At 37.9% G+C, this 13,133-nt stretch overlaps 1 long non-coding RNA gene across 1 annotated transcript in view; it reads right to left on the bottom strand.

The window, feature by feature from the left end:
- Positions 1-433: 433 nt before the first annotated feature.
- The window catches only part of LOC119695357, a 29,974-nt gene continuing 17,274 nt past the window's right edge, over positions 434-13,133 (bottom strand). The window contains exons 2-3 of the long non-coding RNA XR_005255189.1: positions 6,944-7,082; positions 434-1,008 (exon numbers count right to left, since the gene is read on the bottom strand). This is a non-coding gene — a long non-coding RNA (uncharacterized LOC119695357). The remainder of the gene's footprint in view (positions 1,009-6,943; positions 7,083-13,133) is intronic.

Genomic DNA, 13,133 nt, shown 5'->3' with positions numbered 1-13,133 from the left:
AATGTCTACTACATTCCAACTTAAGGCTTCATATCTTGTTTTGAAACCAGAACCCAAAAACCAGAATTGTAAAGAGCAATGACAGCCAAAACGTCCTGCAGCCAGTCCTAGAAGCACTGCTATAGTAAGCCCAATGGGGTTTACTCGCCAGTCTAAAAAAAAAACCCAAAAAACCAAACCCAAAATCACAACTATCCCACAGTCCTTAGGCAAATAAATCTCTTATATAACTTAGAGTTTGGTTGACAAGTGGAAGAGTGTTATGGGTAAAAAATCGAGCCAGCCAATTTAATAAAAAAAAAGGAAAAATAGAATTTATTTCGTGCCCGCTATACAGTCCCGACAGCCAACAATCGAGGGACAGCACCAACCCCGGGATCGGAGCTGGGTGAACACCAGCTTGACCTCTATCACATCAAGCCCCCATCGTTCATGCATGCTGCATGGCAGAGTCCTTTTTTATACTCTTTTTCTAGCCCGAGGCTAAGTTCATTGTCCTCTTTCAGAGTCCTCCATATTCATGTCGGTTTCATTCTATGCCCTGTGCTGCACAAAACCTTGTCTGGGAAGCGATGTGCATTGTTACTCGGTTACCAAAATCGAGCATTCAGATGTATGTTCCCGATGGCTCTGATTATCTAGATAGGACATCTTCATGGGCCATCATCGCTGGGCAGCTTCCTTGTCATTGCTAAGTCCTGTTTGTATGTTAATTCCTTTTTCTTCTGGTGCCAGCTGCGATTCCGTCATCCCGTGTGGCCACCCTCTGTCCCCCGACTATGGTGTTTATTAAGATTCCTATAGTTTGGACATATTTCATACACACACGGTTTCAACCAGCAGGAATTACTAAATTACTCAAAACACACAGTATTGATAAACCAAATTTACAGTAAGAATAGCATCACAGAGAAGAAGTCTTTTGGTTGTTGGTTCAGTTTTTCTTTTTTTTTCCTGCGTTCTATTTCCTGCGTTTCTAGAGCTAGTCTAGAAATGTTACTGGTTCTTCTGCAGAAAAAAAAACCAAAAAACCACAAGGTCTACAGGACTGGCAGATAGTTATGGCTCTGAAGAGCCATCCAGGCTGAAAAAGCAAAGGGGTGAATGAGTTATGCATATATGCCACAAATGTGCAAGGAAACAAGGTCAGATTTCATAGAATAGGTTGGGTTGGAAGGGACCTTAAAGATGATTTTGTTCCAAACCATATGTCATGGTAAGGGACACTTTCCACTAGATGTGTACTTATTTCCAGTAAGTATAAAATAAATAAAATTAAAATCATACCATAAGTCTACATTGTGAAAGACACTGAGTATGAGAGATTGAATCTAACAGCATTACTAAAAGATATACAAGGCTGCATGTCAGGCTTGGAGCGAAGAAAAACACTTTCATTTTAGAAGAAGATGAAACAAATCTTAAGAAATCAGGCTGCATACCTAAGGGATATACGTGTCTGCTTCTTGGCTTTGGTTCTTTTTAAAATAGAAATATTTCTGTTGTCTTTACAAAACGAGCAAAGGAAGGATTACTTGCTTTACATTTATTACTGTACTGTACACAGACAGTTCCTCGGTGACTAACAGACATGATTTGATTCAGCTTCACCCAGAGCAACATTTCCTCTTTTGCTGGAATATGACATTCCACTGTTCAAGCAATCTCACAAACCCTTAAACATAAAATCTCAGAGACAAATGATCTGATGCGAAAAAGTATTCACAAATCTTGTATATGTGAGTGCTAGTACTTGACAGTGTCAATACATCTATGCACACGGTGAACTCCCTTGATAAAATCTGAAGACAAGATTCAAAGCCTGTTGAAATCATAATACATATTTACTTTTTCTGCATTTTGTTGGAGTTATAAAATCCTAATTCATACTTTGTTTAAAAAAAAAGTTGCTTTTTCTCTTTTCCTAGCATCAAAACATCTTGGCAATAAGTGGTTTAGTGCTTCTGAATGAAAACAAATGAAGTTCATATTAGAGCAAGCTAGAAGTTGACTTTGTTTATTTTACAGTGGTGCCCCATATTGTCACTAGATAATCTCCAAAGGGTGATTCACTCCCTCTTTAACATCTATCTCATGACACACTGGAGGTCCTTATGTGCCTCTATAGATTTTATAAGAATTCCCCCAACTGCAATAGACAGGATAACAATCTTTTCTGTCATTCAATTACAATATCATCTGTATACTTATATTTTAAATACATGTGGGATTACAATCTATTATCTTTCCTTCAGAGAACATAAGGGTGCAAAAGTCATATATATGTGAAAGTTGCATATTCTGATGTGGCATATGGGATGAACAAAACCTGGACACTGCTCACAAGTAGTTTATGGGAATCTTACTCTGGCCACTCTGATGCAAGTAGTTCTGCATGTTATCTTGCAAGTTTTAAACTAATGATATAGCTTTAAGTCTTCCAGCATACACTGGGCATTTGAACTTTGATGATTTAAAATATGTAAATAGAAATAGCTGAATGAAAGCCACCAGAAAAACATCAACCATGAGAATTCTGCCACATAAAAATTAAATATATGAAGGGCACAGATTTTTCTCCTATAAATGAAATCTGTTGCTTCGAACAAATACAAGTAGGCAAGAGTAATTACAAAGTAATTAATTAAATAGTGGCTTAAAAGTGAAAGTCACATAACACTACTGCGCATGACACCATTCCACTAGCTGGAAACTAAGAGAGCATGATTTCAGTTTTGAAAGAAATCATGAACGGTCTAGAGCAGTTGGCTCATTCTCATTATAAAGAGAGGTGACATCATGCACATACTGCTTCAATCTTCAGATATTTTTTTACTGAAATAATCTAATAATATATTATTGTGTTGCTCTAATACCACCTGATTTACTTATAATTTCTTTTTCTTAATTCATAAGTGATAGATAGGTGTAAAGAGAGAGAGAGAACAGGACGGGGGTGGGAGAGAGAGAGAGAGGGAGAGGGAGAGAGGAGCCCCCGGAGTCAAAGATCAATCCTCATGGAGGTAATGATCAGTGCTCGGTTTATTGCAAATCTGAGGGTACATTTATATGGTAATGCAAGGTCCAGTGACGTGGGAATATATTTGATTGGATACAAGGCAAAAAGCTAACATAGATTTAGTCACATAGCATATCTTGGCAAAAGTATCAGTAGAACATCTTGCCCCATATCTTCTTTTTTCTTATCCTCAGAACATCCTGCTTCACATCCCTGGGCACATCTTGGCAAGTGTCTCCGTATTGTCCGTTCCAAGGGTAACACATCTCTGCTAGCACATCTCTGCTAGCAGACATGCATGCAGGGTTGTGTAAGCAGGCCTCTTAGACCAGCGTCTGCTTAAAATGCTCTGTTCATGTGTGGATCACAACAAGCTCATGCTTACAATTGCTGTTGTTCACAGACAATCTCTCTGAATGCTAATGCCCATATGAATCGGAAAAAGCAATAAAAATAAATTAATGCATCTTTTTGCAAAACCCAAAAAAGGCAAAAATAAAAGGAACTGCCAGCATATGTGGTCTCCTAGAAATGCCCTGGAAGGCAGGTGAGGACAGAGATCATTCTTCAGTTACGACTGTCTGAAATGGCTGCTGTATGGGAAATCAGAAGCTGAATGGGATGCTAGCTTGAAGTCTGCATTAAATTGTCAGGGGGTAGGTTTACATTAAATATTAGGAAAAAGTTCTTCCCTGTGAGGGTGATAAGGCCCTGGCACAGGTTGGCAAAAAAAGCTGTGTCTGCCCCATTCTTTGAAGTTTTGAAGACCAGGTTGGATAGGGCTTAGAGCAACATGGTCTAGTGGAAGGTGTCCTGTGGCAGGTGGGTGGAACTGGATGATCCTTCCAACCCAAATTAGTCCATGATTTCATGTATACAAAACATTGAAATAGGAGCTCTGGCATGAGTCAGATAAAGAACTGCGCTACTGAAAAATGCTAACACAGATTCCAAGATTCAAACAAAAGGACTTCCCTTCAAGGTCTGTTAGATATGGTTGTGCTCAAAGATATATCATGATAGATGTACATATACTTGTATACATATACACACACACACATATGGAGTGGGACTCATTTTATTTAGTGGTAGCTATTTATGACAGGGAATGGACCTCTTCCAGTAGACTGGGTTGCTCCAAACCTCATCCAACTGGTCTTGAACACTTCCAGTATAACTCAATACACCACTGATGCAAAATACTATGTCGGTAAAATGGAGAAAGTCAAAACATCAGTTATTGTATTTTTTTTTCACACAGCCTATGGATATATATATAAGGGCTTTAATATTTTTAACTGTGCACTTAAAACACACCAACAATAGCCCAGGACATGCTAATGGTTACTGCTGTCAAGTATTTATAAAAGCTTAAAGGCTTGTTAGTAAAATATTTTTGTTTCCTATGACATAGGTGAACTGAAACTCCAAGAGAGCTGAGAGTAATTAGAGCTTAAGGTATCTGATGGAAACTCTGGCAGCTGTCCAGCTCACTAGGATTTGAATAAAAGCAGCAAAACTTACTTTCATCTGGAACAAAGAAAGAAATACCATCTATAATCAAATTCTATGTAAGCTGGGTTTTTTCTTCTCTCTGAATGCCATTAATAGAGTTTGAAATATGTTTTCATTGTACAGCAGCTGTATCAGCTCTTAGTGCTTTTTCTTTTGGTGTAGTGTTTCTATATTTGAGGATTGCAAGTAAAAGCACAAATGAAGTAAACAGAGTGCAATGTGTTTCATTGTGCTTCACAAAGAAACGAGATGCAGTATTTAACTCTTTGGGATTGTTCCTGGAATTTGTTTTGAGGAACATAAACCTCTGGAAATTGTTTCCACAGATTTTCAGCAGAGGTACTGTGCCTAAGTTTAGCTACTTGTGTTAAGGCATACAGTACTATCTGTTGAGAATCATTTACTTAGGGACATCTAACATGTTTGTTTCACAGTGTAATTACCCTTTCATTCTTTGATGCATTGCACCACCTTCTGCTGCCTTAAGAATTCTATTACATTTCCAGATCTCGACTCAAGTTTCTAGGTTTAGCTACAGTTTACCTGTCCTGAATCTGTCCTAAAATGAGTGCATGGTCATGGGACATGCACTTCAATGGCAGAGAGTAATCTAAGGTAATACTGTAACTACTGGGGAGTTATGCTTTCAAAAATATTCTGTTGCAATGTTACCTTGCACAGAAAATATGGTAATATAATTATAATGACACAAACTGAAATAACAAAGAGAAAGGAAACAACTTTAACACCTGTTGACTGGTAGATGGGCAAATGCTTAAGTAAAACATGAGATAAGGATCAGCTCTTAAGCAGATGAGTTAGGAAAGAAAGTGCAAAACACTTTCCTAGAAGAAGTGATATGCCTAGATGGAAGGTAGGGCAGGAAGTAATACAGAGAGAGAATTCAAAGGCTGCACTACTTGTTTGTTTAATTGTTTTGGGCCTTTGATATAAAAAAGACAGCGAATACACTGAACACATGATAGGAGAAGGAAGAGAAAGGTTACTGGAGGAAATTAAAAGCAGTTTGGTACTATTAAAGCACATGTAAATTTTTGTTTCTGTTATTATTATTACTGTTATTATTTTATTGATAATTTATTATATAGTTAATAATAATGATAATGACATAGTGATGATGATTATATTATCAGTAGTAAAGAAGTTTAACTAGTAGTGCTAATTAAATCTATTTAAAATGAAATTATGCTTGCTGATTTTCTCAGTAGGTTTTTTTGGATTATTTAAGATTATCTTTATTCTTCTTGTAAAGAACAGCCTCCTCCTCACAAATCATTGGCGAGAAAGCCAGATAACAATACTGGGGGGTGGAGGCAGGAGGAAGAGAACAAATATCTACAATAATTCATAATATGTTATATTGAGTTTGGTCACATCCTGAATATTATGTTCACTTCTGATCTCCAGAATACAAGAAAGACAAGGAATTACTGGAGAGGGTCCAGATGGGCCACCACAAAAGATGATGAGGAGTCTGAAGCATCTCTCATGGGGAGAGACTGTAGGACCTGAGCCTATTTAGTCTATAGAAGAGAAGACTGAGAGGGAATCCTGTTAATGCACGTAAACATCCTGAAGTCAGGTGCCGAGAGGAAGGTGACCCTTTTCAGTGATGCCCAGCGACAGAATGAGGAATAATGTCCATAAAATAAAACAAGAAGTCTCAACATAAGGAAGAATTACTTTAAATGTGGGTGGCAGAGCACTGGAAGAGGCTGCCTGATAAAGATGTAGAGTCTTTGGAGATATTCAAAACCCACCATTACCTTGCCTTTGCAGAGGGGTTGGATCTGCAGAGATCCCTTCCAATCCTAACTATTCTCTGATTTTACAGTATTTTGTTTCAAAATATTATCTACTTTTTTTCCTCTAGAGATGATAAGGGCGTGAATATAAAACTGAAGGAAAGCTAGTGTAGATAACTGACCTGTTAGGCAAACCACAAAAACAGCAACATGGTGGAAATAGCACTCTGACACCGACCTTTAAGGACTCAGATATCCTGAATTACTTTTAAAAAGGAAGTGATTATTTCTGTATTGGGGGAAAAGACATCAATTGTTGCATGACACTTCACCTTACTTGTACTCAGGGCCCTAATGAAATCACCTATGGTTGCCTAAATATAATCACAAAGTACTTAAAACACTTCTCAATATTGTCATTACAGGAGTGGGAGAAAAACCCCTTAAATTTAATCTAATCTTAGTTCTCCTGCAACAAAGACATTATATCTTCCCTTGTTTGTTTGGCACTGGCCCTCAAAGTCAAAAGTTCTGGCTTTAAAAAAGAAGAGCAAAACTCTTCTGATCAGAGATAATTCTTCCCCCTAACCATTTGCTTAGAGAAAACGAGGATCAATGGATACAGCAATGGGACAGAGTTTACCTTGTCCAGTTGAATCTCCAGCCTGGTGGGTTTCAAATGTTTAAGCTCACAGTTTCAAACTAGATGGTGGACTTGCTGAGTTCTCTTTTGCACACAGACTTGGAGAAGAAAAGTCAGTCTTTCACTCTCTATCATTGGACTGTGAAGGAAGAGCATAGTAAGGTAACATTATTATACAATCTTGTACATCAGACATTTGTAAAATATTTTAATATTTGTAAAATTTGTACATCAAAAATTTTATATACAAACATCTTGTCAAACCAGCCATTTGTTATTATTCTTACATGACTGTATTTTTATGCCTGACCTCTATTAAGAACAGGTAGTAATTCATTAATTCAGTGATTTCCTACCCTCAAATCACATGACACAAGTTAAAATATTTGCAAACTTGTTGGTGGTGGAAAGTGAACCCTCAATTAGCTGCTGATATGACACTGTGAGGATAGGCAGACTCTAGCAGGAGGGGGTGATATGCCAGAGTAATAAAATGACAAAACGGCAGAATTTGGACTAATGGTCCAAACTTTAACATTTTTGAGAGGGTGGGGGGGGTGGGGGGAGGGTGTGTGCATGTGTGTGTATATGATATGAGGTTGGTATTATTAAATACATTACAGAGTTTCTTCCCTACCCCTTCTGGGATTTTATACATGAAAACTACATTGCGGCATTTTGCTCAGATTTGTAAAATCTGCTGGTAACATTTGAAATAGAGAAAAGCTTTTAATGATTACTTATAAATACATAGCTCTAAATAAAAGAAACAACAGGATTGGTCTTATAAACAGAATAAATATAACCTCCTTTAATGCTACAGTACTTGTACATTTTTTATTCCCTTGACAGATCTTTCCTTTTCAGGTTAATCTCCCAAAACAGTCAGACAACTGGGTTCTCCATGTATTTCACTAGAAGCATAAGGTTTTCCCTTGCATTTGTTAAAAGCTGGATGTATTTTACTTAAAATGACTATTTGCTGTTTGTATTTGTAGGAACTGATATTTCAAATTTGTAAAACAAAATTCAAGGTTGAAACACGTACTTAGGAAAGTAAATGCTATTGTCCTAGGTTGACTATATGATGCTTTTATCCCAAATCATCCTGTTCTGTTTATGGTGAATGATAAGTTTTGCACCTTTAAGACATGCTCCAGAGAGTAAAAAGGGGAAAAAAGAAGCGCGCAGTTTGTTTTCAGACACTGCTCTCACTCCTCCACATTCCTGCTCCTGGACTGTGTTGTCTGCGGATGGACAGACAGTGAGACAGAGCTCTCCTTTGTTTTAGTTCGTTTTAGCTAGCTGAGGCAAAGAAGTTCCCTGGACTGTGGGGTTTTTTCCCTTTTCTTTGGACCTGCTTAAACCTGCTCTGGACCGAACACCCAGAAAAGCACCGGCGGCTCGCACCTGTGGCCCACCAGGCAGGGCCTGGGCCGCGGCATTTCCAGCACCAGAGAGACTGATAAGAGATTGATTGAGCTGAACTGCAACCTGGGGAGGGGACTTTTTCTGAGTTTGTCATCTCTTTTGGAGCAGCAAGAGGTTTTATTGTTTAATATTGTTTAGGTTTTATTGTTTAATATACAGTTTTTCCACTTTTCTCTAAGGAGGTATTTTCTCCTGAACCAGTTGGGGGGGGAGGGATCAATTGAATCTGCTGTCCTAGAAAAGCCTCTTTGGGGGGATTCTCTCCCAAATTTGCCCTGAACCAGGACAGTTATCCACATAATAACTTCAAAAGAGGAGAGAGGGTCTCCTTTTCTGCTTCCTTTTTTGCTTTTCCTTTAAAAAGTAATGAGATGGATCAACCCAAACACATGGAACACAAAAAAATAAAAGAAAAATCCCTATATTGTTAGATTAGCAATCAGTTACATTCAGAAGTATATGCCTGAACAAATTTCTTCCTTTTCTATACTACTAAATTTTATTGAACAAAAAAAATTCTTAAGTAATGACCCAGTACTATAGTAAATGTAAAATGCAGACAAACACATAAAAGCTGTGGTCTTTTATGGGCAAATGTTAAACCTCTACAGTTGCCTTTAGAACTAAATGGGAGAGAATACTTTGAATAAAAAACCCACTAATTCTCTCATCAGTGAGACACAGTGGCATTTTTCTGGAAGATAAGCATAACAAAAAAAAAAAAAGTTACTGAGATTTTCAGTGAAAAAGAATGCCTTTGTTCAATGGCATAGTAGCTGATAAATGACAGTTATCTAGAACATCAAGAATACTTTGTGTTTTTACTGAGAATTACAAAGTTGATTTAAGAGTATTCCCAAATAAGGGAATGAGCTAATACATTAACTTTAGTGATGGTTTCCTCTACCAATAGACAGTGTGGGATATGGTTCTGTAAGACATATGCCGGATGGGCGGCAGAAAGAAGCCTTGAACACTTTTATATCAGTCTATTTTTCAGTCCACTCACCTTCTACACAAGAAAGCTTCACATGCCTCCCCATTTGAACTTCAATGGAGTAGTTATATTGAAGTATAGCCAAGTATAAGTGTATATTATGAAGTGCGTATATATGTATAGCCATATAAACATGAAGTATGTATAGCCAAGAGCTAAAGAGAACAGATACAATCTTTCTTTGGTGTAATGTGATTTTGTCTGAGTGAGAATGCTTAAAACACAATTCCATGTATCTGTTATCATCTATATTAAGTAATTGCAATAACACTTTTTAATTTAAATAATTATTCCCACCTTCCAATGAGTAAACATGAAGTATTGCTCCTCTTATGCAATTAGAATTAAGTATTAACAGCCAACAGCAGAAAATTATTTTGATGTTAGTCATTCAATGCCGCGCTGCTGCCTCAAAGCCTCTACTCTCTCGTATGAAGAGAGGAGGTCACGCTCCAGCCAGCGTGCTCTGACACTGCAGCCAGCGGCAAAGTGGGGCACTACCCTAAGACATCTGGGCAGTGCCTTAGCAGGAGTCAGCGGCAATGACAAGAGAGGCAAGGAAGAAAAAAAGGAGTGGACTTTGTCCAGGGGTTCAATCCAGAGCTTTACTGTACCTCCACAGAGGCCAGCCAAAGACAGTTTGTAGACGAAATACTAGCTTATATAGGGGTGAAACTGAGGGGTTGACACAATGCATGAACCAATCAGGCAGAGCATGGGTGGAGACATAGATATAATTGAAGCACCGGCTAGTAAATGCAACTTAACAAGAGGTGGGACTTTGGTTTCTGGTCCAATCATATGGAGAGGAAGAGAGAACTTTCCAGAACTAGGAGCGGGGCTACCATATGACAGACAATGAACTAGGGAGTGGTCAACAGACTGACTTAAGCAAAACTCATCACAACAGGGAAGGAGGTAAATGACTGACAACTACAACTGCAGAGAAATCACCAATCAGGGTAAGGGTGGGAACCCAGGCTTGAACCGCTTTATAACATGGGGGGAACAGGACATACCAACCTAAAAAATTTACTCACACACTACAACAATTCAAGATACATTATTTTGCTGTTGTTGTTCTCCTAATAGCAGGACATATATTTAAAGCACTTTATCCAGTCTCTTCTTCATCCTCCTCAGTTACCTCCTTTTTATGTTCATCTCACAGCTATTCAAATAACCATTGTTTTACATATTGGTTTTACAGAGGAACATTTCAACAGACTTTAGTGCTATGTTTCACTGCAAGGATTTTAATGTTTTCACATAAATTAGTTGGGGTTTTTGTTTATTTGTTTGTTTGTTTGTTTTAAATAGGTACTTGCACTCAAATAATTCTGTTTTTTAAAGGAAAGACTGCAGATGAAGCATTTGTAAAATTTTTCTTCCAGGCAGTATTTAGGATTATTTCAATCTCTGCTCTTACAACTGTCTCTTCTTTTGTTTCTATGTAAATGCCGGCTGATATGACATGTGGGAAGACATATTCACGGCATACTACCAAGCAGTTCGCATACTCTGAATAAGAGACACACTGATCTTCATTGAAAAAAAACCCCAACTAAAACCAAAAAGCATAATTATACATTCAGAGGGCATTAGCAATTGTGCAACACATCCTCTCTAACTGTGAGTCAAATTGCATATGGGTTTCACTACAGAGAACCTGTAGTAAATCAGATCCTATTTGTAAACAAAGTTGTGAAAGTAGCTAATATCAGGGTGAGACTATAATGCCATTTTTACGTATATTGAGTGGAAATTTGAAAAGGTTGAAATGTTTCTTAAAATACATTGAGGCTTTGGCATCTGGCTTTGCTCTATGTTACCTTCTGAAAATATCTGAAAAAGAAAATTCAAGGGACTGAATTTACCTTTTTAATTATGACAATATATTGTACTTACTCTGCAACATGAAAATCAGAACAGAATTAAACTATTTCAAATTAACACAAACATTTCTTTCCCAAAGCAAGAGAATCTTAAGCTATCAAAACAAGGGTAAGTTGATATTCCTCCATTGTTCCAGATCTTGAAAATGTGATGCTCCCACAAGCTTTTAAAATAGTTCAGTATTGACTTCTTTGCATTACTCTGATGTTCTGTTGAAATGACTCTTTAAACTGAGCAGGTTTGCACAGAAACACTGTTAGCAGGCTTTGTTTGTTATCTCACCTAAACAGGTTTTACAGAATGACACATTCCATCTGGATTTCTTAGGTTTCTTTCACCCTTCATCCTCCATTTCTATGAGCAGAGGGAATAAGTTCTTGAAAACTGAGATTATTTAGAAGAGGTAAAAAAAAATTATTTCCCCCCTCTGCTCTGGTGAGACCCTGCCTGTAGTGCTGTGTTCAGATCTAGGGTCCTTATTTTAAAAAGCATGTGGATCTGTTGGAGCAAGTCCAGAGGAGGCCACAATGAGGGTCAGAGGACTAGAGCTCCTCTGCTATGGAAACAGACAGTTGAGGGTATTCAGCCTGGAAATGAGGAGGCTCTGGGGAAACCTTAGAGCCCCTTCCAGCACCTAAAGGGGTTCCCAAGAGCTGGAGAAGAAGTGTTGGCAGGGGTATAGAGTGACAGGACAAGGGGTAATGGTTTTAAATTGTCAGAAGGTGGCGTTAGATTAAATATTAGGAAAATATTCTTCAGTGCAAGGTTGGTGAGGCCCTGGCACAGGTTGCTCAGGGAAGCAATGGTTGCCTCATTCCTGGCAATGTTCAAGGCCTGGTTGAACATGCCTTGGAGCAACCTGTGATAGTGGAAGATGTCCCTGCCCATGGCAGAGGGGTAGAATTAGATGATCTTTGAATTCCATTTTAACCCAAACCATTTTGTGGTTCTATGACTCCATGAACTGCTGAGTTAACTTTCCATGTTCTTAACAATTTTCAAAATTTCTGTTAGCCTTTTCTTTCATGCTGTTGCTTTTTTAAAACAAAATAAAGCAGTGAACTGCAGTTAACATCAGTGACTTTCTGGATTTGGAGAACAGTCTGCAATATTAAATTTCCCTAACACTAAAGACTCTGGAGAACGTTAGTACAACTTTTGTATTTACAGAATGCCATTTGTGTTGTTCAGTTCTTTGGTTTGTTTTTAAGTATGTGAGGTACATTCCCTTCTACCTCTCTTTCTGGGTACTTTAAAACATGCTGTGGAACCATTCTTCTCAGAGATACCTCCATTGGCAGAGTACAGCTTATGTGTCACATTGGATACACTTGATTATAGATGAGCTGTTCTTCATTTAAAATAAGGATACAGAAAGATGGCATAGGTCTCTTAGGGCTATCTTTCAGTTTAAAAATCATCACAGCATGGTATTGAGTTAGGAGAAGTTTTCCTTTTGAGGCTTGTTTAATTAATCATTATACACAATTCTTAATATCAAAAGATATTTTGCTAATCCGTGCAACGAAACAGCAAAGGAAAATGTAACTCTTCATGAAGGCAGAGGAAGACATGACAAAAAATACAACTGAAAGTAAAAAATATACAAGCAAAGGTACAAAAATAAAACTAAGAGAACAATGTTTCCCATCTCCCTTCTTGTCCTTCCATTTGAAGATAGTGTGATAATGGGTTTCATGACACATCTGAGCAACCCTCCTTCCACGTGTGGGTGTGTCTTGGCCCTTCATATGAATTGCTATCACCCTGGAAAGTATTTGAGAAAGCAAGATGGAGATAGGGAGCTCCTACTGCTTTAATATAGCAATTTTTACATCTGAAACATGGTATCTTGCACCCTGTGGC

Source organism: Motacilla alba, chromosome Z (assembly GCF_015832195.1).
Source record: "Motacilla alba alba isolate MOTALB_02 chromosome Z, Motacilla_alba_V1.0_pri, whole genome shotgun sequence".
Classification (NCBI taxonomy): Eukaryota; Metazoa; Chordata; class Aves; order Passeriformes; family Motacillidae; genus Motacilla; species Motacilla alba.
The sequence above is the reverse complement of the archived record's forward strand: the minus strand, read 5'-3'. Positions and strand labels throughout refer to the sequence as shown.